This window comes from Rhinopithecus roxellana, chromosome 1 (assembly GCF_007565055.1).
Source record: "Rhinopithecus roxellana isolate Shanxi Qingling chromosome 1, ASM756505v1, whole genome shotgun sequence".
Classification (NCBI taxonomy): domain Eukaryota; kingdom Metazoa; phylum Chordata; class Mammalia; order Primates; family Cercopithecidae; genus Rhinopithecus; species Rhinopithecus roxellana.
In genome coordinates this window covers 189568153-189592683 of record NC_044549.1, presented here as the reverse complement: position 1 = coordinate 189592683, position 24531 = coordinate 189568153, and the positions used below count along the sequence as shown (strand labels likewise).

Below are 24531 nucleotides of genomic sequence, written 5' to 3'. Positions count from 1 at the left end.
ACAGGAAGAGTCCCTGCTGCATCGGCAGGGTGAGATGCTATGGGATTACAGCTTCCACATCTTCTAATCTCCAAACATCTCTCAAGTCCCATCACCTTCTGTGGAAAAGATGCTCTTGGCTCAATATCGCATCATGACCAAATCCAATTCACACAAATAATTCTGTGTAAATGACTGTTTATGTCAAGGTTGAACATAAAATAGTTGTCAGTCATCACATGTCTGTTGAGCACAGCTCCAGTCCCCTGTACTAAACCCATATGGTAAAAATATCTTTTTTTTTTTTTTTTTTCTTTTTTTTGAGACGGAGTCTCGCTCGGTCGCCCAGGCTGGAGTGCAGTGGCACGATCTTGGCTCACTGCAAGCTCCGTCTCCCAGGTTCATGCCATTCTCCTGCCTTTGCCTACCAAGTAGCTTGGACTACAGGCACCCGCCACCACACCTGGCTAATGGTAAAAATATCTTAAACCTAGAAATTGAATTATTACTCTGAATTCGTGATGAAACAGAAGAACAAAACAAAAAACAGAAAACCCAGCTAATTCAATTCAACCTTATTACAAGTTTGAGCTGTGAAAGAAAAGATTTTAGAATACAATTTTGAAATATAGTACTAGTTAATAAGCAGTTCCCATTACATTATGATGAATACCATTTCTGAATTAAAAGGAAAAAAGGAACATGCCAAAGGCATTTTTACAAGCTACTATTCTTCCATCAGAGAGTTCCAGAGCCCAAGCCTTGGCCTATTTTTTACCTTGTAAAAGCTGAAAGCACCACATCTAGTGATAAACTCTGGTCCAGGCTCTCCTTCAAAGCGTACAGAATTTAAGGTTTTAAACATGACCACAACTGCTAGAAAGAAAATGTACAATTACCTTTCATTTGTGCAGTTAAAATACCATTACCAAGAATAGAAATATAGTATTAAAGAAAATGTTTCAGATATATTCTACACGTTGATTTTTTTGGTCAGAATCATTTTGGTCTGAGTAAATACAGCATTATAATTAAAAAGAAAAACCTTCAAGTCTGCAATTGTGAACAAAATATGAGTCAAGCAAAGGTAAAAGCTATATCTTAATAGTTCTCCCTCTCCAAGGTCACATCAAAATGGAGTTTAATTGCAAAATCAAAGATGCTTGCCTGAGAAAAATTAGCCTTGAATCTGCCCATCTGATGAAGATGGACAGATTCCAGAGCCTCCTGGAAACCTCAGGAAGGCACCTAGGATGAAGGGGCTGTGAGTTCACAGCAGTTATTCACATTCCAGAGTTCTCCACTTAATTTGCAGGCTCATTTCTAAAAGCTGAAGCCAGTTCATGCACTCATTCATTCGTTCTGTCAATTCAAAATAACATTTCCCGAGAGCCAGTAGGTGCCAGGCACTATCCTAAGTGGTAAGAACACAGGATGCAGGATACAGGACACAGTTTTTGTCATATGGAAGGTCCCAGCTGAAAGGAACTAAAGTATTTATGGGAGAAATGATACAAGACCCAGGACTTGCTTTAAAATATTCCAGAGGGGCCGGGAGTGGTGGCTCACGCCTGTAATCCCAGTACTTTGGGAGGCTGTGGCAGGCAGATCACTTGAGGACAGGAGTTCAAGACCAGCCTGGCCAACATAGCAAAACCACATCTCTACTAAAAATACAAAAAATTAGCCGGGCATGGTGTTATACACTTGTAATCCCAGATATTCAGGAGGCTGAGGCATGAGAATCGCTTGAGCCCTGGAGGTGGAGGTTGCTGTGAGCCGAGATCGTGCCATGCATTCCAGCCTGGGTGACAAAGAGAAACTTCATCTCGAAAAAAAAATTATATATATATTTATAATTTATATATTATATATAATATACATAGCTAATATATTAGTTATACATATTATGTGTTATATATAATATAGATTAGTTATATTATATATATTAGATATATATATATATATATATATATATATATAAATCTATATATTCCAGAGGAGATAAAAAGGTCAAGGGGAATAGATGAAATAAGATTGGCAAAATGGTGACAATAGTTGAAGCAGGGTGACAGATCCTTGAGGGTTCATTATCTGCCCCTCTCTGCTTCTGTGTATGTCGGAAGTTAAAGGTGTTGTTTTTTTAGAAAAGTTTCAAGAAGTTTTTTTTAAAAAAAGAAGTGTAGAGTCTGGTGAGGGAAGTAGGGAGTAAACAGATCACTGGGCTCTATCAAACCAGTGCTGTCAGGAGGAAAGAAGACTGCATCCAGGCTAGGATACGGCAGATTGGTTTTCTGAAGTGGCAATGCCGGAACTCAATCTCGAAGAGAAATTTGGTGTTGGTGCATCTGTGCCTGAATTTTAGGAAAACAGAATGAACTCAAGGGATGGTGTTAAAGGTGGTGGGGAAGTACTGGGTTGTAAAAGGAGCCAGAAAAGGGAGATGATACATCGAACATTGATACACACAGGGAAGTGTTGTGTCTAGAGAAAGCCGGCTGCCCAGAGGCCACACAGGTGGAGCTGGGGCGCCCCTGCCATGTCTGGGTCTGCTTCTCCAAGGGGAGGGCTTGCCTGGCCCAGCACCCACAGCCCTCTACCCAGGCCAGCTTCCCCACTCATCTCAAGGTGTCCTACCATCAGTGGGACCAGACAACACACTCACTGATTCTCACTCCCTCCCTGGAGTGCCCTCTGGACACTAAGCTGACTGAGCTGCAGGATGGAGCAGGAAGAGGGGTCTGATTGCAGGATCCGCTCTACCAGGCAGGCCAGCTTGAAAGACAGGCCCACTTCATGGACCTGCCCTTATTTTCTAGGGCCAGGGTCCTATCTCCTCCCAGCACCTGGCCTCCTTGGGGAATACTGGACAGGAGCAGGCCCAGAGGCCTCCCTGCCCCTCTCAGCAGGGGCAACATATTGAAGGATATTTAATAGTCATGAGGAGTGGCTCCCCTGGAACATTCTGCACTTTGCCGCACCACAGACCCTCCCAGGCAGCTCTCTCACCTGGGGGTCTCCTCCTGAAAAGCAGCCTGTCTTCTACCCTAGGGTGGTGAGGGGTGATTTGACCTGTGTCACTGTCATGCCCAGATGTGATGTGGAGTGGCAACAGCCACCTCTTGGCTGTGGGGGGAGCCAGTGGGGAGCTGAGGTGGTGATATGGTTTGGATGTGTGTCCCCTCCAAAACTCATGTTGACGTGTGATCCCCAGTGCTGTAGGTGGGGCCTAGTGGGAGGTGTTTGGGTCATGGCAGTGGATCCCTCATGAATGGTTTGGTGCTGTCCTCTAGGTGGTGAGTGAGCTCTAGCTCTGTTAGTTCATGTGAGAGCTGGTTTTAAGAAGCCTGGGACCTCCTCTTTTCTCTCTTGCTCGCGCTCTCACCATGTGATATGCTGGCTCCCCCTTTGCCTTCCACCATGACCGTAAGCTTCCTGAGGCCTCAGCAGAAGCAGATGTTGGCACTACGCTTCTTACAGCCTGCATAACTGTGAACCAAATAAATTTCTTTTCTTTTTAAATTACCCAGTCTTGGGTATTCCTTTACAACACAAAATGGACTCACACAGGGGGTGTGCTGATCAGTGCTGCAGAATGATCCTGAAGCAGGCCCTGAATAAAGGGCAGCACCAAACCCAATGCTCTTTGCCCTGCTTTAAGGACCTGTTATGATCTGGCCACACCCCACAAATCCCACCTCATTTCCCAGTCATACCCACAATATGTTGTTAAGTGCATGGGCCCAACGGTTAGCTGGCTGGGTCTAGAGCCCGGCTCTACCTGAGAATGAGCCACAGTTTCCCCATCTACGAAGTGAGAACAATCACGGGGCCCATTTCATTGGTTGTGTAGGAAGGGACTCACAGCGTTAAGATATGTAAGGAACACGGTACAGTGCCTAGCCTCTGATAAGCTCTTAGTAAGTATTAGCAGTGATTTTGCTGATGGTTTTAATACCCACCAGCCACATTTGAGCTACTTATCCTACTTCTCCCTTGTCTTTGCTCCCTCTCCCCAACTCTAGAAATAGAATCTCCACTGGACCATGCCAGAGAAAGTCAGAGTTTGAAGAGGTTTTAAATATCATCTGCTTCAAACCCCTTGGTTGACCTGAAGAGAGGCCAGGGCAGGTCAGAGGGGCAAAAGGCCCCAAGCTGCTCAGGGAGGCTGGCCTGCGTGGCTGAAACCCTTGCTTCACATTCAGAATGGTACCCAGCAATCTGCCCTTGTCACGTTCTTCTTCACTGTAGCAGACACGCTATATGGCAGATGCTTCTAATAGCCACAGGTGTCTATTCCTTCCTTCCTCTTATGAACAGAGCCCTCTGGATTTTAGCTGGATACATGACCATCCAGCTAAAGAGAATATTTCCTAGACTCCCTTGTAACTGGTTGTAGTGTTGTGATCAAGTTCTTCCAATGAGTTGTGATTGAACATAATATGGCCATTCCAGATCAAAAGGAGGCTGCCTGCCCCAGCCCATCCTGACCTTTTTTCTCCTATTCCAGGCTCTGAAACACTGACATGATGAGGAGCAACTTTCACCATGCAGATGGAAGCAACATCCTAGTGGATGACAGAGAAGGACCCTAGATGTCCCCAAGGGCCAAGGCCACCCACTCCTTGATTGCCTTTCAGCTCAAATCGTTTTGGGAGACAGAAATTAATCTCACAGCATTTTAATCCATTGTTATTTCACTTCTGTTTAAGCAGACAAACCAATATCCGATCTAGAACTTGCTGTTAGCAGAACGCTGGCACTCTTCATGGGGCTCCCTTCTGGAGGTGTAATGAGTTAGTGCTCAGGCGTTCACAAGCTGCATTAGGCAGAAAATCTCGTCACTGACCAAGCTGAATGCCACTCTTAGATATGACATGAGCCACTGTCATGGTTACCTTTGTTCTTTTTGCACTTTAGTTTTTGTTTTATCTTAAATAATTCATGTATCTATAAAGATGGCTTGGCTGCAGATAACAGAAAACCCTAGCAAGCAAAGAGACTCATCCACATTCTCACATGACAAGCCATAGTATTAGGACAGCAGCTCCAAGGCTAGTTGATTCAGCAACTCCAAGCATCAATTGGAAGCCAAGAGCTTTCCATGTCTGTCCTCTTACTAGGCTGGCTTCTCTCAAGGTCGCAAGCTGGCAGCCACACTGCCAGGCATCACAGCCATACTCAGCCATGGGCGAAGGCAGAAGGGATAACTCCGTTCATCTCTACTAGAAGCAAAGAAGCCTTCCCCAGAAACCCCTCCCCCAGGCTGCCCATCGCATCTCACTGGCTGACGTGTGTCACGTGCCCACACCCAAACCAATCACTGACACTGGGAATGGACACAACGACTGGGTAGAACCAATCAGGATGCATCTCCTGGCAGAGGCCCATGCAGGGATAGAATAGGCAGAGGCCTGAATAGAGTCGGGGCTCTGTTAGGAATAAGTGAGCAAGGGGATGTTTGCAACAACTCACAACTGGAGAAGGTGTGACAACATGCACAATTATTCTAAAAGAGTATTCTCAAACACAGTCATTGATGACAGTACCAGAACTTTTCAAATCCAGTAACCAAAACACATACAGTCATAATTATATGTTTACAAAACATCAGGGCTGGTTTGCTCAGGTGTAATTCAGCAGTGACAAACAGCAGAGCAGCCTCCTGCAGCCTACGGACTGTACATGTTCCACTAACAGACCTTTTGTTTCATATTTTACATGTTTTTAAAATATGCCGCATTAATTATTTACCTACCATTTCTTTCCTAAAAGGATTTGAGGCTGATAATCTGCAGATTTTGTATTTTTAAATCCCTGAAATAGTAAACTTTTTTTTTCTTTCGTGAACTACATGTTCTAACCACTCTCTCCTTTGAGGTTTTTTTTCCCCCACCTCTACAAAGGATAAACTTGTCAAGGCATCTGATCATTTCTCAGGGCCAGAACAGACTAAAATAACTAATTCATCAAGCCAGGATTTTCACTTTTATGTACTCTTCAGTTATTATTATCATTTGTTTGACATTTTGGAACAAGTCTGTGTTCCATCCAACGTTACTGCTTTGCTCTTTCTTAAGTTTCAAAGTAGTTACATCTGAGACTGGCATTATTATTTTAGAATGTCAAGAGCAGCTCTAAGTACCTCAATAAAGAAAGGAGAACATGCAGTTGGCATGATTTTACTCACCACAAAGCCACTTTAAAAATATAGCTGTTTTTAAAAAAATTTTGCAAGCAAAGTGTGTCAATTAAAAGTTTCTTAAAATGTCAAAGAAAGCACGAGAGGATTAAACAGGCAGGCTGCAAGACTGGAAGTGCAAGTGGCATACAGTAAAGGTTTGAATGATAAAAGTCAAACTTTTAAAGGAAAAAAAAAAGCTTACAAAGTCCTGAGACTCATAGTTGTGCAATGTAAATCAGGCACACCTGAAAGCACAGGTTACCAAGGCCTGCATTTCTGTGTTAACAATATTATATAGGAATGGGATTTTGCTCTGGATGGACACACGGACTCCTGGACGCATGGAGCACTCACGTATGCCGCTGAGAGGTGTTTTGCCCAACGAGGCCTTTTTGGGCTGGGATCACAGTTACCTACAGAGCTTTGGCAAGACCCTGTGCTCACTGGCAGGTCATTCTACGACTCATTCATGAAGAGGAGTGGGGCACCAGGAACCCTGTAGCTCGTTATCACTGCCAGTGCCAGTGGGCATGAACTTTATATCCTTAGAAGTAAGTCTGAGAACATGGCTGTCCCACTTAGTGGGAGGTTGACAGTGTCAGTATAGAATGAGCCCTCCTGCCCATGGAGGTGGCCAAGCATATGTCGCCACTGCTGGTGATGCTATAGAGGGGCTGATGTGGGTGACCTTTTGGAGCCCTCCATGTGCTGAAATCCAAGGATTCTCTGACTCAGATCCCAAAACAAGCTCTCAAAACACACACACACACACACACACACTCTCTCTCTCTCCATATATATACACACATATATATACACACACATATATATACACACACACATATATATACACACATATATATAGCTCCTTTGCACTCATAAAGTGACAGGTAGAACAAAAATAGAGCTAAGGGCACTGTTACCTACAATTATGACATTTAGCTTTGGAGGAAATCTGAACTGCATCGAGTCCCAGCTCCCCACCGATAGAGTAGGTAATAAGACTCTTAAGGGGCCAGGCTCAGTGGCTCACTCCTGTAATCCCAGCACTTTGAGGCCACGGCAGGTGGATCATTTGAGGTCAGGAGTTTGAGACCAGCCTGACCAACATGGTAAAAATCTGTCTCTACTAAAAATGCCAAAAAAAAAAAAAAAAAATTCGCTGGGCGTGGTGGTGAGCACTTGTAGTTCCAGCAACTTGGGAGACTGAGGCAGGAGAATTGCTTGAACCCGGGAGGTGGAGGCTGCAGTGAGCCAACATTGCGCCACTGCACTCCAGCCTGGGTGACAGAGTGGGACTCCGTCTCAAAAACAAAATAAAACAACAACAACAAAACCAAAACTCTTTTTTTTTTTTTTTTGAGATGGAGTCTCGCTCTGTCACCCAGGCTGGAGTGCAGTGACTGGATCTCAGCTCACTGCAAGTTCCGCCTCCTGGGTTTACGCCATTCTCCTGCCTCAGCCTTCCAAGTAGCTGGGACTGCAGGCGCCCGCCACCTCACCCGGCTAGTTTTTTTTTTTTTTGTATTTTTAGTAGAGACGGGGTTTCACCATGTTACCCAGGATGGTCTCGATCTCCTGACCTAGTGATCCGCCCGTCTCGGCCTCCCAAAGTGCTGGGATTACAGGCTTGAGCCACCGCGCCCTGCCCTCAAAACTCTTAAAAGCTCCAAAGCTTTCATTCAGCTTAGCTAAAAGTTGTAATGAAACACATAACTCCAGGTTGATGTAACTTAATGAGAAATTTGGGAGCAAAAGTGGTTGACACAAGTAATTTTGAGAATGAAAAGCAATGGGGGTGGCCATGATCCTTGTTTACACACCAGTTTCCACAAACTGCAGCTAACTGAGCAAGTACTTATTCTGTATTATCCAGTTTCTAGATGGAGTTTATTACTTAATATGTCTATCAAATAGGGCAAAAAGCTATACTGTAATATTTAGAAGTTTGTTTTTATAATTCTCTTACAAGGCCCATGGAGGTACTGCTTGGGCACTGTTGTGTGTTGTAGGAAATTTCAGTGGTGGGACTGTTTGTTGTAGAATGTGAACTCTTGGTTATAGAACATTGACTCTGCACACCAACTCTGTGATAATGAACCACAGACTGCCATATCACTGATTGTGATAAAATAACTGATAGAATCAGGATGGACATCCATGTTTCCTCTCTTTAAGTTAGAGATCAAGTAATCCTAGAGGACACATGCATTTCAGGGACATACCTGAAAGCCTTGTTTTATAAGACAAATCATTCTAACGGATTAATTTTAAAATGTAATACAAATCTTGTTTTCCAAGAAGGACTGTCTTCTGTAATCTTCCCATTAGGGAGTCATCAGATCTCTGGTCTTTTAGGGGTTTCCTGTAATGCTCCAGGGATGTCAACCAAATACTGCCCATGGCCTCCATGGCCCCACCTACCAGCGCAGCCTCACCTCAAGCCCTCATACTATGCCTCTCCCGGACCCAGATATCTCTCAGCCCCACAGAAGAGCCTTGCTCACTGCAGACTTCAGGCCTGGGTCAGATAGGCAGGTACGTGGAATGACAAAAGGGCATTACTCCTGCTGCTCAAGAATGAACCTGAGGTGGAGAAACCTGTTACTCTTGGAGCTGCCTGAGGCAGGGGAGGGAGGTAAGACCCCAAGAAGCATGCTGGAGCCAGCACACAAGGCCACTGGACTGCCTTTCTGGGAGGAATCTGGTGAGCTGAGACAGGTAGTGGGTTTGAAGCCAAGGCTGAAGTGCTCAAAAACACAGAGAATGAGACCAGTTACTGCCTGAATAACTGTGTGAGACACATGCATGAGAAACAGTTGGCTGGGCCCGGTCTACCTCCAGACTACGAGGATAAGTGTAAAATGACGGCTGTTTTAAGGCACCAAGTTTGGGAATGATTTGCTATGTGGCAACACTGAGCTCCATGAGGCTGGGAACTTTGTCAGTCTTGATCCCTATACATATATCCCCAGGGCCAAGAACACTGCCTGGTCCAGAGCAGGCGCTTAACCAATATTTGTTGAGAGAGTGAATGGATGTATGAATGAACAGATGAATGAATGGAGGAGAGACTCACTACAGCCAGTAGCAATCCCTCCACCTGCCTCCAGCCAGCATGCTGCCTTTCCTCTGTGCCTTCACTTTCTCACCTTGTTGACTGCTGACCATGCCCTGGATCCCAGCTCCAAGATCACTTTCTCAGAGAGGCTGCCCTTCAACTTGCCCGCCTGGTTTAGCACCCTGTCTCACACTCTCAAGTCACCCGGTATTTCTCCTCCATGACACTTCTCAGCACTGTCATTATGTAATCATACGACCATGGGGAAATTCCTGGCTAGCTGGCTGTCTCCTGCGACTGACCCTAAGCGACATGACAGTAGGAATAGTGTCTGTCTGTTTGCAGAGAGCTGACTGACCGCCTGTCAGAACATTTCTGAAAACTGGCAACATACAGCCAGTCTCATTATTAGAAAGTGCCAATTCTTAGAGAGCTCTCTTTTAATGTTAAGCTGGAATTGACCTCTAACTGCTAGCCTATCCTCCACCAAGCTTTCCAAATCTATTACACCCAGGTCATCCTTGCCACACAGACCGCAGGTGACCCAAAAGGTTAAGTGTCTTCTCCAGGTTTACTTGGTCAGTCGGGGAAGAACTAGAGTCTGAAGCCAGCTCTCCTGACTTTCCAGTTCAATGCTATTTCCATCACACCACACTGACTCTTGGATGTTTCCACTGACATTAAATGCTCTGAAACCATCATAATCTCTCTATCCAAACAACAGCAGCAAAGCTGTGTACTTTTCATAGCAGAACGCATGGAACAGGTCAAGCTTAACATATGATACAGAGTATACAATATCCATATATAACAAGAGCTTATGGTGATATTTTAGGGACCTCCCTGCCAAATACCTAAGTGATGAGCCCCTGAGCAAATATCTAATTCTGATTTTCATTTAGTGCTTGTCTACTGGATACTCCTTGTGCCAATTCTCTGCAGGAGGTGTTTCTTCTGCTTTCTTTTCTATGACTTGTCATTCCCAGGATCTTTGAAGATCAAGGACATAAATAAACTAAAATAAAAAACACTCCAGGTTATCTGCAATAGCTCAACAGGCCAGCAACCCTGAACAACTGAGCTTTTGGAGAGAATGCGATGACCAGATAAAAAGTCCCTGACCTAATGTGAAAGGAAAAAAGGATAGAGAACAAGGCATGGCACGATTCTTATCAATATGGATAGTTATGTATATGTTTGGAAAACCAGGATGGAAAGAAAGAAACATTTAAAAATGAGCTGACGGCCAGGTGTGGTGGCTTACACCTGTAATCATAGCACTTTGGGAGGCTGAGGCAGGTGGATTACCTGAAGTCAGGAGTTCGAGACCAGACTGGCCAACATGACAAGGCTATATTTAGTAGAGACTCCTGTCTCTACTAAAAATACAAAAATTAGCTGGCTTGGTGGCAGGTACCTATAATCTCAGCTACTTGGGAGGCTGAGGCAGGAGAATCGCTTGAACCCTGAGGGCGGAGGATGCAGTGAGCCAAGATTGCACCACTTCACTCCAGCCTGCACGAAAGTGCAAAACTCCGTCTCAACAAAAGAAAAAAAGGGGTTAGTGGCATTTCTTATCTTTCAGATTGGCCAAAAAAAATTCACCTCTCACCTCTCTTGAATGTTAGTTAGTCTCAGGGGGGTGTGTTCTTTCATACACTGCTGGTGAGAGGATTAATTAGAATGGTATCTGTGAAGGAGAAATGGTGGTCTCCATCAAAACAATAAACATGCACATCTTTTGCCCCAAGAATTTGTATTCCAGGTTTCTATCTTACAAAAATGTTACCACCTACGTAAAAGCAGCATTAGGAGTCATTATAAAAATGTGAAAATAACTGAAATGTTCATCCATGGGGAAAGAGTTGGAAAATCACAGTTTGTCCAAATAGTGGAACACGATTCAGCCTTAAAAAAAGAAAGAAGCGGGCTTAGGTATGGACAGACAAACCTCCAAGAAATATTGCCAAGTTAAAAACAAAAGACAGAAAACAAAAGTAGCAGCATGCTAGATACAGTGTAATCTCACTTAGGTAAAACCAACGCTCACATATCCCAACATATATATGTAAATTTTCAGAAAACATAAATTTACAGAAAAAGGTCTAGCGGAGATGGCTGCTCAAATTAACAGTGTCATCTCTATTGTGAAGTAGGAAGAACTTTCAATATTTACTCATATATTGTAATGCTTTGATTTTATAGTATGTTGGGTGCAAATAACAACAACAAAAAAAGGTTAGTAATGACAGAGGAAAACATTATATTGTTAAGTCAAAAAGACAAGCTATAATATAGCATGTACCGGCTGGGCTGAATGGCTTGAAGCAGGGGTGGGAGCAAGACTTTTTACTGTACACTTTAGAATTTGAACCTGTGCTATTTAAAAAAATGAATTTAAATAATTGCTATTTGTAAAAGTAACAAAAAAAAAAAAAACAAGGAAAAACATTAAAAAGAGAAAAAGAGAAAATGTGTCCTAAATATTATGAGTGGTTATAGCTGCACTGACAAGTAATCTAAATTTTCTTTAAAACAAACAAATTATAAGACAGAAGATTGGCTCACCACTCCTTAAGTAAGTAGGAATCCTGGCAGGCTTATTTTCTCACATATATTTCTGCGTTTTCTAAATTTTCTTAAAACAAACTTGTATTACTTTTAAAAATCAGAAAAAAGAAGTACTGTAAAACATATTTAAATTACTTTTAAACAATGCAGTTAAGCAGTATTTCACAAGGCAGGCACATGATAAATTATAGAGGCCAGTGGTTTTAAAACACTATGCTCTTCCAAAACTCATCACAACATGGAATCTGATGTGGAATTCAGGTAGCAGTGGAGGTGCTTAGGTGGACTGGGAGGAGCCTTGTGCCCCACTTAGCAGCAGCCCCATCTACCTGCAGAACCCAGGGTTCCAAGAACATCCTTAGGAAATGCACTGTACAGACAGACAAAGGCTACAGGCACCTGAGGGGTGGGGGACTCTATGCTGGGATGATCAGTGAGACGGCTGCATGAAAGAGGCAGAAACTGCTAAACTAAAAGGCAGCGAGGATGTCAGTGGGCGTCCCTGATGTGAGGATAAATGGTACAGAGGCAGGCTGCAAAGCCCACCCCCATGCCACCGTACTGTGGATGACAGGCCTTATGCAGTGACTCACCAGTGAACAGGGTGGAGGAGGGCTGGAGCCAGACTACGTTGTTGTAGGAGTAGGGAGCCACTGAAAGTTTCTCAGCACATGCCTGACCGGATGAAGGTGGTATTCTTGAAATGTCACTCTCAAGCTGCTGATAGATACAGCCTGCATATCACCCCACCCCTGAGTTACAGCATGGCACTGGCAGCAGGAAGACACCCTCCAACCCCCGGGTCCTGACATTTGGGCGCTTGTGGTTCTATCATCATACAACTGGTGGGTTTTGCCAAGACTGTGCTGTGTTCAGACGACCAGACCAGGCAGGCTCCGGCCCTCCTACACTGCTATCCTAGAAGTAGCCCTCATTCCAGGGGCAGTAGGGTTGGGGTCCCCAAGTCACAGATCATGGTCCCTCCCTGGCACTGGGACCAGGCCTTTTACTCTACCACCTAACAGCTTGGGCAAGGTATTTAATCTCCCTGAGCTGCAGTGTCTTCACCTGCAAATGGTAATTCATTCATTCATTCATTCATTCAGATATTTACTGAGCATCTGCTCTATGCCAAGGATAGTTATAGAAGCTGGCGATTCGAAGTGACCAAATCAGCCCCAAATTCCTGCCCTCATGGAGCTTCCATTCTAGTGGAGTGTAATATTGCTGCCTGCCTCGGGCAGCATGGAGGGGATTAGATGAGATCCATCCTGGAAAACATAAGACAGTCATGATTTCCTTCTCATTATTATTTGCATTCCCTGCGGCACTTGGACAAAGAAGGCATCCAATAAACAGCATCAAACTATTCAGTCTCTGTCCACGAATATAGATTAACCCACCTCAAAGCAAAGTGCAGTTCGTTCAGCCCTTGGCTTAGACTAGCATGATGGTTCATCTCTCTGTGCCCCACCCCGCCAGCACTGTCTCTAGTCTACCTTAATAAACAGGGCTGGGAGGGAGAATGAAGGAAACCACCCTTGGAACCATTCATCACAATCAAGGCAGCTGACAGCTTTGCTAAACCCTGGCTCAGCCCTCATTTCCTTAGGGAAAGAAAGCACAGAGCTACCAGAACCCTTACCTTCTCAGGCAGTGCTGAAAGTTCCTTTCTCGGGCCAGGGTGTCCTGCCTTATATGGGACACGAACACCTGATGGACTGCATGCCAGCCTCCACCGGGCCCCATGGAGAGGACTCAACCCCTCTAATCAGGCCAATCTGTGGCAAGGTGAGCTCTCATTTGGTGGATTTCAGGGTTGAGTATTCATTGCAATGTGTCCCTGAGGGCATGTATGAGCCTGGGGCGGGGGTGAGTAACAAGCACAACCAGTACATATCCCAAGTGAGTGGCCAGAAGCATTGGTATCAGTCCATGGGAGAAAAAAACTATAAACCAACTTTAGAACCTCATCCTCAGGGATCCAAGAAAGTGCTCCATCAAAAATCTCCCTGGCAAGTATCTTGATATGTAATGACAACTTCAGCTTTCTTCACCAACTACATGCTGGAGTTCTGGTGTCAGCCTCTATTTTTATAGCCTGAGTAATGCCCGGGCAAAGGACCAGTCAAGAATCAGACACAGAGGGATGGGGCACAAGAGGTGATGGCACAAGTGATGGGGCACCTCTCCTACTCAGCCTCCAGCAGCAGACCCTTTAGAGCACAGTCTGGGACAGCAGCCAAGCCCTGCTCAGATTCTGGCCCAAACTCCTCTGCAGACTCATCCCCTCTCACAGCCAGCCCATGAGTTCCACAGGGGCTGGTCCTTTTCTACCTGTAAGACCCTGTAAGGCCAAGCCCCATGGCACAGCAGTGTTGGACGGGTGAATGGCCACACCATCCCACCCAACTCTGGCACAGTTGACTTGCTTTTCATAGCAAGTCATAGCCCCCTTTTCATAACTCAATGTCTGTGCCCATTCCACTCTCTTGGCCCAGATGCCTTCTTGACCTGGTTAACTCCTGTTTATCCTTAAACTCAGCTCAAGCACCACCTCCTGGAAGCCTTCCCTGACCCCAAGGCTGGGTGACATCCTCCAATACTGGGCAACCACAGCCCTCAGAGCCTACCCCTCCCACTCTACTCATCAACACGACAGACTCATGTCAGCTTCCTTGCCCGCCTTCCCCAGGGCTGGGTGGACAGACAGCAGAGCAAGCAACAGTGCTCAACAGGTATGTAGGGGAAGGGAGGGAGAGTGGGAAAAAGGAAGGGTGAGCACCAGGAAGAATGCTGTGGATGGAGTAGCCCCATCACAGAAACCTACAACAAACTAAACAAGAATAAAGCACTACACCCCAGTATATCAATATATCACTCATCAATTATTACTGAGGAAAACTAGCAGGAAGTAGTGGGAAAACACTTTTTAATGAATTAGAGGGGAATCAGGTCACTCTTTGCTGTGTCCTCTCCTCCCCTCTAGATGTGGGCTGGGGCGGGGGCTAGAGAGGAAGAGAAGCTTTGGAAGGTTGGGTGGGCAGGGGTACTTGAAAAAATGGAGCTCTCATAGGCTCGTCTGGCCTTGGGGGACTGAAGACCATTTCCTCTGGGGTAACCTCCTACTGCTGATGTGAATCAACTAGGACACATTCCCACAAAGCTGTTAAGAACATGCCCTGTGTCAAGACAGGGGGATAATGAGGGCCTCCCACTGTCCTACTGAGTCATCTGGCCCAGTTCCCAAAGGTAGGAATAGAAGCAGGGATATAGAACAGATGATCTCCTGGGAATGAAGACGACTCTTGGCTGGACCCTCTTAGTACAGCATTTCCTTCTAAAGAAAACACCCCCACTTGCCCCTCAATATCCACTTATTCTTTCTTGCTAAGAGAATCCTGATTTTTTGGAGGGGGAGGGGGCAGAGAGTGTAGCAGAGACTGCCAGCTAATTGTGATACCCATCTCCTCTCCCTCCTGGGCATGTGGCTGGACCACATTTCCTCCCCTCGGAAGGTATGCTCACATGACTGAGCCCTGGCCAGTGGAATGTCAGGGCTAGTAGTTCAGCACCTCTGAGCCTGGCCCACAAAATCCTCCCACGCACCATCCTCCATGTTCCTTCCTCTTCAGCTGACTGAGGCAAAGGAGCATGGCAGTCTTGAGAGCCTGAGTCCCTGAATCTCCTCTTGGAGGAGAGCCCCAATCAGAAACGGCCATTTTGGACTGCGTGTGAGCAAAAAGTGAATGCCTACCATATTTGAACCATTAAACATACTTGGTTTGCTTAAGCAGTGAGCCTTCCTCAGTGTGCCCCGCTACACACTCACATGGCCCGTTTAACTGGGGGCAGCCCATGTGATACAGTTCTGGCCATGAAATGTCAGGGGAAGTCTGGTCTGCTGGTGTTTTTTGCCATCATGAAGGAAAGGCCAAGAGAGTAACACAAGTGTCAGTACAGACAGATGTCAGCTGCTGAAACCAACACCAGCAATCACCTATCTTCATGCATTTTGTTACATGACAAAAACAAACCCCTATTTGCTTAAGCCACTGAGGCAGGGCTTCCTGCTACTTTCAGCCAGACACTTTCATAACTGATAGGTTTTGCAACCACTCATCATTCATTCACCCAAATTTTATTGAGCCCTGTTTCACGCCAGTCCTTGTGCTACAGGCCAAAGCTTTAGAGATGAGCTGGGTATGGCCCCTGCTTTCTAGGGGCTCCCTATCAAGCTGGAAGACAGGCCCATGAGCAGACAATCAGAATACACTGGGAACGGATGCTATGGTGGCCCATGATGATGTCCCAGGACAGTGTGAGCACTGGGCAGTGGGCTGGCACTGAGGTGAGGCGTTCCCAACTCCCCTTCTGGCATTCGGCACACAGAGTAAATAAACACTTCTCAAGCTAAAAAGCAAGTAAAAAGAACTCGAGATCCTCAGCCAAGCCAACTGCGATTACTTAGTGTAAGTAGAGTCGTTAAACACCATCAATTAATGCAGCTGTTTCAAGATAATCAGCAGTCATTAGAGCAAGATGCACAAGAGGAGAAAAAAAATCATACGCTGCTAACTTAGCAATGCTAGAAATTATGTGAACCGAGGATGAGACAGCCTTGCTTAGATCTTCCTGCCTGCTGACGTTAGCCACCTCCCAAAATATACTTTCTTTCTCAAAGAAGATGGTGATTTTTCACTTTGAAGACAGCCAAAAAAATCAACCATCCATGCCATGACTTTTGACCATAAATGCCCAAGCTTTGATTTTTCAGGTCTGTGTTTCCATTAGGGACTGCAACGGAGACACACAAATTGGTGACAAAAGAGGTTCCAGTCTGGGAAATCAAGAGCTGATCATGACCAGAGAAGTCAGAGCACCTGGGGAGCCATTTGTAAAACAGAGAAAGGGTTTTCCCCCTTTTACCTTAAATCTCCCTACATACAAAAGATTGGCATTATCTGCTGTTTCTTTGTTTTACAAGTGTGGGGCAAGTATTTTTTTTTTTTAAGACAAAACTTCATTTAAAATTCCAGGACATAGGTCTACCCTTGAACAACATGGATTTGAACTGAGCAGGTTGACTTACATGTAGGTTCTCTTCCACCTCTGCCACCCCGGAGACAGCAAGACCAACCCCTCCTCTTCCTCCTTCTCAGCCTACTCAATGTGAAGACAATGAGGATGAAACCTTTATGATGATCCACTTCCACTTAATGAATAGGAAATGTTTTCTCTTCCTTATGATTTTCTTAATAACATTTTCTTTTCTCTAGCTTATTGTGAGAATACAGCACATAATATATACAACATACAAAATATGTGTTAACTGACTACATTATCAATAAGGCTTCTGGCTGAGTAGGCTATGTATAGTTACAATGCTGGGGATTTAAAAGTTATACTTGGATTTTCAACTGTGGGGGCCGTGGCGGGGCACCATCAGTGCTCCTAACCCCTGAGTTGTTCAAGGGTCAACCATAGTTTAAAATAAATAAAAATAAGCTGGTTGCCACTAAGATAACTGATGACTGGTTTTCCAATCTGACTGCTGACTTATCGGTATGAAGTATTCCAGTGTATGTAGAGTACAAGCTGGGCTAATCACGCTCAAATGAGGCAGAGAAGCACTCGAGTTCCTGAAGCAGCAATCACAGAAGGATTTTCTGGTCGACAGCCGATTGCTGGAGGCTGTGCCAGCTCCGTGATGGCAGGTGCTAGTCGGGCAGGCTGCCATGCTGGGGCCTCTCTGTAGGATGTACAGAGCAAGCAAAGCGAGGTCTGAGGAGGAAGGACTTCTCTTTCCAGCACCAGTTAGCAAACCCATGCCCGTCAACATAGTTTCTTTGGGTCAAGAAGTTTCTAGCTACGGCAGACACAGGAAATGCGGTGTTCTGGCTTCCTGCCTCTGGCTAGTCCCCTACCTCCTCTCAGGAGCAGCTGTGCCATTTCTTGCTAAGATAACTGGGTCTCTGATAGTACCAAAGGTTTCTGGGGCTGCTGAAGAGCCAGTCCAGTCCAAAATAGTAGCCAGGGCAGCATTCTGTCAACCAGGACCAAAAATAGTGCCGGCAAAACCAGGTGAATAAACAGATCTAGGATCTTTTATCATGCTTCCCACTAACAACCTGTGGCCAAGAGTGACAGTTAAAACAACCAGCATGTGTCAGACACAGACAAGTCAAAATGAGTGCCTGTTTCAAAGAGCTGGCAAGGTCACCACCCCATGGTCAGCTCTTTCACAGCCTCTCATGGCTGTAAGTGAGCAAGTGCCTGGAAATTAGTCTGCACCGCCATTCATGTCCTTCACCGCAAACTGAAGTATAATGTCCTCTGTTCCATGAGGACAGAGACCATCATCCTGTATCCATCATCTCAGTGCAGTCATTTGGCGCCTAAAAGGTAATTTTAAGAAACGAATGAATAGGAACAGCAGCTAACATTTTTAAAACATGTAGCATGTGGTAGGTGCTTTTCTAAGCCCTCATCATGCATTATTATATTTCAGTTTCACAACAGTACCATGAAGTAGGTATTATTATCACCACCCAAATTTTACAAATAAGGAAACTGGCCCAGAGAAGTAACTTGCTCAAGGGTGTATCACTAGTAATGGTAGATCCAGGGTTTAAAGTCAATTTGGCCTCTGAAGGTACACACTCAATCACTGCACTGTGCTGAATACACAACCAACTCAGGTACTCTAGTATTAGGAAGTCATCAGCAGATAACCGCTGACATCCACAAACCTTGCAAAGTCCGTCCAGGTTTCTGGGTACTACATATACAGTTTTTGTTTGTTTGACTTGCAGAAAATTTTAGAGAAAACCAACACTTACTTTTACCCCTAAGAATAGGACCACCTACAATTATCAAAAAACTATATAACCACATTCAGTTATCAAGCAACTGTGGGCAGGAATATCTAGGTTTACATAGTATTTCTCTGCGTAAGGGATCTGAATTCTAGAGGAAGCCTTTTAACAATCCCAAGGTCCCATCTTCCCATCTCTAAGCAGATCGCAGGCTTACTGGATCAAATGAGATCATGGACAAAGTTGCTTTTTTATACAGTAAGGTACTGTATAAAAATAATGCATGATCCTAATAATATAATAACTTGCATAAAAATTCTATACTTATTCTATACTTGCCAAACTTTCTATACTTTCAAGATAGTTCATATTTATATCTCTCCATGTTTTAATGATATTTAAGCTTAATCATTTCTATAAGTCCTTCCATTATTATTTCTGAGCTTCCAAAAACTCGTGCTACAACTTTACTAACTTTACGGTAATTCAACTGCCACTTTCATTTTAGAAGCACAAAGCCTTAACGAGACAGTAAATGTTTAATTCTAACTAGAATCTCCTATGTCTGCAGAGGACAAACTTAGCAAGTAAGAGCTTCATTTTATTTTACAGTTAAAAAGTTCAAAATGATACTGCTATCTCTGAAGGCCTGAAGGTTGGTGTTGGATCTAAGAATGAGGTAAGCCTAGGAAAGTAAGCTGTGGTTTTCTTGGTTGAAAAGACAAATGTCTCTGAATAATTGAGGGGTGGGACAAATAGTATTCAAAATGATTTGTAACTTTAATGTAAATGATGGCTGTAACCACAAACAGAAGTGAAGGAGGAAAGGGGAGAGAGTGGCAGTATCAAAACCAGGTGCAATCATTTTCATCTTAATATGCTTTTTAATTGATATGCTATTGATTACAGCTCTTTCTAAGGAAGTTGGTCACACCCGGGGGCACAAAGGGTGGCAAGCAGGTGACAAAAGGATGCCCTGAAAACTGAAACATGAATGTGTAAATTGGGGAAATGATTTTGCAAATACAAAGAGAATTTTAAAGTTACTACAGTCTCTACTACTAGATGTTTGAGTTCCCCCAAACTCTCCTCCTCCCCAGAATACACAACTCAGAGGGAGTTCCACCGATGGAGGGAGGGGCAGATGCATGCACAGATGACTCGGCCAAGGGAATGAGGTGATGGCTGCCTCCTGACTGCAGGAACTACTCCCCAAGCTGCCATCCAGTTCTTCTTCCATGCCTTTTAATCATTAACTTCTTCCACACTCCTGAGATTGTTCCTGCTATCACTGCAGACTGAACTTTTTCCAGAAGCCGGTGGCCTCCCCAGCCAAAGTCCAAGAAGGGTCAGAGAAGCCTGCCAGTTTTGAGGGTGGAGGATAAACAGGCCAGAGTCTGTGGCTCAGTTAGGTGTTAGTTGGCTAGGGCCCTCCTGCCTTTTGGAGTCAGAGCAGACCCTGAAAATCATTCTGGGTTCACGGGTGCCTCCTCGTGGCTGCCATGCAGCATCTCCAGGTTGAGAGGCTCCAATGGGCCCTCGTTCACCTGCAAGGCTGCGCAGCAGGTTCAAGAAGAGTCCCTGGGAGATGCTTCTATCAAAAGGCCCACCATCCTACTAGAAAGCTGCCCCCTCTTCTTCACCTCCTAAGTACAGGTGCACAGACCTTCCAAGCCACTGCTCCTTTTGTCACTTACCTAGACTCTCCCCTCAGCACCTCAGGTGAGATGAGTGGCAATGGTTGTAATTCGAAGTGGCCAGGAGGGCTCTCCAAGTGGCACCCTGTCTCCCTGGGAGCTTCTTCCACTGGAAAATGGGGGATGTTGAAGGGGACTGGGGCTACAGCTCAGGGCCTATAAATTAAGCCATGGTAAAGTGGCTTCCCAGGCCAAACCCCAGACCAATCTTGCTCAAACCATTATTTCCAAAAGGGCACATACCTCATTCAAAAACTTCAAACAGCTCAGTGCTCTCCTACTGTGCTAAGCCCAAGTCTCAGCTGGCTTTCAAGGCCTTCTCAAAACCAGAATGATGGGCCCAGCAAATGGATTTCAGATTCCCTTGGGTCCATTTTTCCTATCTCAGTGACTTTGCTCCTAACTGGTAACCCCTACACTGGAATGTTGGCACACTTCCTTATCCACCAACCAGGAACCTTGTCCAGGGACAGGTTCTGGGGCCGAAATCTCCACCTATAAATTTCAGGACCTTGAACATTCTCCCATCCTTTCTCCCACCCACCTCTAGATAGTAGTCTCTTTCTCCTTCTCCTTCCTTTCTCTCACTTGCAGACTGCAGGCATTAATTAAACCTCTCTACAAAACAGATTTTCACCAGCTGCAGGAATTCTGAGCCAGATCTGAAGACAGAGACAATCTGGGTAAGAAAGATAAGTTCGTGACAGCCGGGGCAGTGCAGGCTTCCACAGTCAAGTGGTAGTCTCAATTTTAGCCCTTTCCAGATTCCCGAAAAAAAAAGGGGACATGAGGTGTTCCCACCCCCTCAGCACTTGGCTGTACTGCCTGGGGCTGGCCTTTGACAGACGCATAAGAGCTGGACCTTGCCCCATCTGCCAGTGGGTCACAGCCACCTCCAAGAGACCAAAGCACTGGCCCAAAACACCAACCGCCCTCCCACCAATACAGCTGCAAGCCATAGAGCCAGGAATGGGCAAGAAGAGCACTCCCAGCACATTACAGGAAGCAACACCTGTGGGGCTCTGCAAGTGGTACCCTGTCTCCCTGGGAGCTTCCTCCATCAGTGGGCAGGGATAGCAAATGTTAAAGGGGACTGGGACTACAGCTCTGGGCACTCTAGGTGAAGCTGTGGTGGGCTCAACCCTCAGCAGACAAACTTAGTAGCTCCCAAGGGTGCCCACCACCACCCACCCCAATTCTTGAATGAAGACAACTGATTTTCTTCATGGAAATCCTGGAGTCCCCACTGAGGTTAATGACCCACCATCAGAGCCTGATCTGTAGATCGCACTCCCTGTCCCAAACACACGCAAAAATGAGTTTGTATCTAGTGATATGACACATTAAAAAAAAAAAAAACAAAAACAAAAAACTGCTGAATTTAAGAGTAACATTTTGAACAGTGTAGCAAAGTGTAGAAGACATTGGTTGTGAACTCAGACTAATTCACGGGGGCATCCATTTTTTTTTCTCACAAACACTGAGTACCTGTGGTAGATGGGGCTGGGGGGGTGGGGTGGGGGAGACCAGGCAGGGACCTGGGGCCACAGAGATGGTTCCACCCATCCCTGAAGATGCTCCTGCACAGTGAGGCATCTGACAGTGACTCATCGCAGAGCAGTGTAGGGAGACAAGGAGAAGCCCACAGGAATTTCTGGACAGTCAGAGAGACCCTACTGAGCCCCAGTGTGTCCTTAGGCTACTTATCTAATCAATAGTGAAGTAATATTGAGCTAATTACTATTCAAGCTGATCAACAGAAAAAAGAGTTACAGATATTGCAGTTCCACAAACACTCACAGTGCTGTGCTCCAAAGACCAGGTGGCCCACACTGTTCCTGGTGCCCAAATGCAGCCTCCCAACACATCAGTGAGGGTGGGCTGGTCAGGAGCCAATCCCTAACAGAGAAGTTTCCTCTACACATCCTTTCTCTGAGATAAGCAATTAATTTAATCCAGGACTTAATGAAAGCCAGGAGAAGGGATGGAGCAGATTCATACACTGGCTTTCAGGCTGTCCCATGCATCTCCACCTCTCTCCAGAGACCACGAGGGTTTTTTGTTTGTTTGTTTTAGACGTTGTTTTGCTCTTACTGCCCAGGCTGGAGTGCAATGGCACGATCTCGGCTCACTGCAACCTCCGCCTCCCGGGTTCAAGCGATTCTCCTGTCTCAGCCTCCCGAGTAGCTGGGATTATAGGCATGCGCCACCACGCCCGGCTAATTCTGTATTTTTAGTAGAGACAGGGTTTCTATGTTGGTCAGGCTAGTATCGAACTCCCGACCTCTGGTGATCCGCCCGCCTCGGCCTCCCAAAGTGCTGGGATTACAGGCGTGGGCCACCGCGCCCGAGGCTTTTTGATCCATCTGCTATAATCCCTCTTCCCACAAATGTCCCATTGGGCACCAACACCTCTGAGGAGGGTAAGTTGTTGCCAAGCCTGACCGCAGTCGCGCCCCGTTTGAAAGGCTGGGCTCCGTACTGCCAGGTTCACACCCACGGGCCTTCTGCAAATATCAACAAACAGCCCCATTTGTGGAGCACTCTCCGATCCCCCATCAACCCCCTACACTTGCCCATTCACAGCTCGATCTGATTCCACATCTCTCCTGATTTTACTTGTTGAATGCTTACAAAGGATCCCTGCCTTCCCACAAAGACACTAGCTGGCCAGGCGGTGATAATCTCACTCTCCCACAGAGCCCCCTCGCAATCGCTGAACTCACAGCCGAAGCGGGAAATATGGCTCCACGTCCTGCACCACGAATCCTTTACCATCCACAGGTACAATTTAAAAGGCAGCTGCGGCTGCAAGGCAGGCAACCTACCCTAAGCAAATCCATTCATTCTCTCTCTCTCTCTCTCTCTCCTCTCTCTCCTCTCTCTCTGTGTGTGTGTGTGTCAGAAACCCAGCTTATTTAAAAGATCAGGACATATGCAAGTTCACCAGCAAAAGCAACGTCGTGGGTCTACAACACACGGTCCTAACCTGCGCATCCAGGAATGTTAACCTGCGCTCGGGCGGCGCGGCGGCCGGGCCCCGGACTCCTGGAGGCGTCAGGCTGCAGGTGGCTGCCAAGAGGAGCCAGCCCCGTCTCCGGGAAAGGCCGCGAAGTTGCGGCCGCCTGCTTACCTGGAGACCAGCCAGCTCAGGACCGCCCGGGAAGGGGGACCCCGGGAGCTTGAATCTCGGCTGGAATCCGGTGGCGGGAGTGCGGGGTTCGTGCGGGAGAGGGCTGAAGGGGCGGGGGCGAGGTTGAGGCGGGCTCCGCGGGAGAGTGCGGGGCTGTAGGGGGCGAGGGCTTGGAGACAGAGCCGGGGGTTCGCAGCGGGCGTGAGACGGCGCCAGCGCTGGGAGAGGGGGCTACGGGGCGGGCGCCGGGGCTGGGACACCGGGCGCACGGGGGGAGTGGCAGCGGAGAGGGCGCAAGTTCTAGGCTCTGGGGCGAGCGGGGGAATAAAGGAGGAGGTTTAGTCGCGGGATTCAAACCTGACGCTTCGAAGCGCCCCAGCCTTCCAGCCCCTCTCCCACTGGCGAGTTAGGGGTATCCCGTCAGTCTTCCAACCCCGGACCCCGGATGCCCACCCGCCTCGAGCCTCTGCGCTGCTCAACCCCAACGGCAACCGCCCCGGCCCAGGCCCGCGCCGCACTCACCGCCCATGGTCCCAGGCCGGCCCCAGCTCCGCTGCTGCGCGCCCGGCTCGGCGCTCGCCGCCAGCTCCTCCCGGCGCTAGGGGAGGCGAGGGCGGCACGCACCGGCCACCGGGCAGCTCGCGGGACCCGGCAGCGCCCCCTGCCGACCCCGCCGTGCCCCGGCTCAGCTCGGCCCGCCCAGCACCAGGCGCCCCGGAGCTCCGCCCCGGAGGCGTTGTTGCGGTGAGGCTGGGTGGGGGCGACCGCGCGGGGTTGCTGGAAGACGTTGCCTCTGGGAGGCCCAGCACAGCCCCGAGAAACTGGTCAGTCTGCAGAGCCCTCGGTGTGCAAAGCCACGGGCACGGACACGCCAAGCGCGCGGGGACCACGACCACAGACGCGCAGGGCCACAGCGCGCTTCACAACTCCCGACCTACGGTCAGGGACTGCACGGACGCGCACCAAGGCCCAGGAACACAGCCCTGGCCGGCCCGGGCCCTGGTGTGGGTGCTTTGGGGCCATGTGCCTGACCCGGCGCCGCTGATCCTATCACCGGGTGGGCGCGCGCGTCTGGAGTCCGCCTGCTG

General features: G+C 46.9%; 1 protein-coding gene across 1 annotated transcript in view; it reads right to left on the bottom strand.

The window, feature by feature from the left end:
- The window catches only part of PXYLP1 (2-phosphoxylose phosphatase 1), a 65150-nt gene extending 41058 nt beyond the window's left edge, over positions 1–24092 (bottom strand). The window contains exon 1 of the mRNA XM_010378261.2: positions 23966–24092. The gene's annotated coding sequence lies outside the window, so the exon portion shown is untranslated. The remainder of the gene's footprint in view (positions 1–23965) is intronic.
- Between the last annotated feature and the right edge of the window lie 439 nt (positions 24093–24531).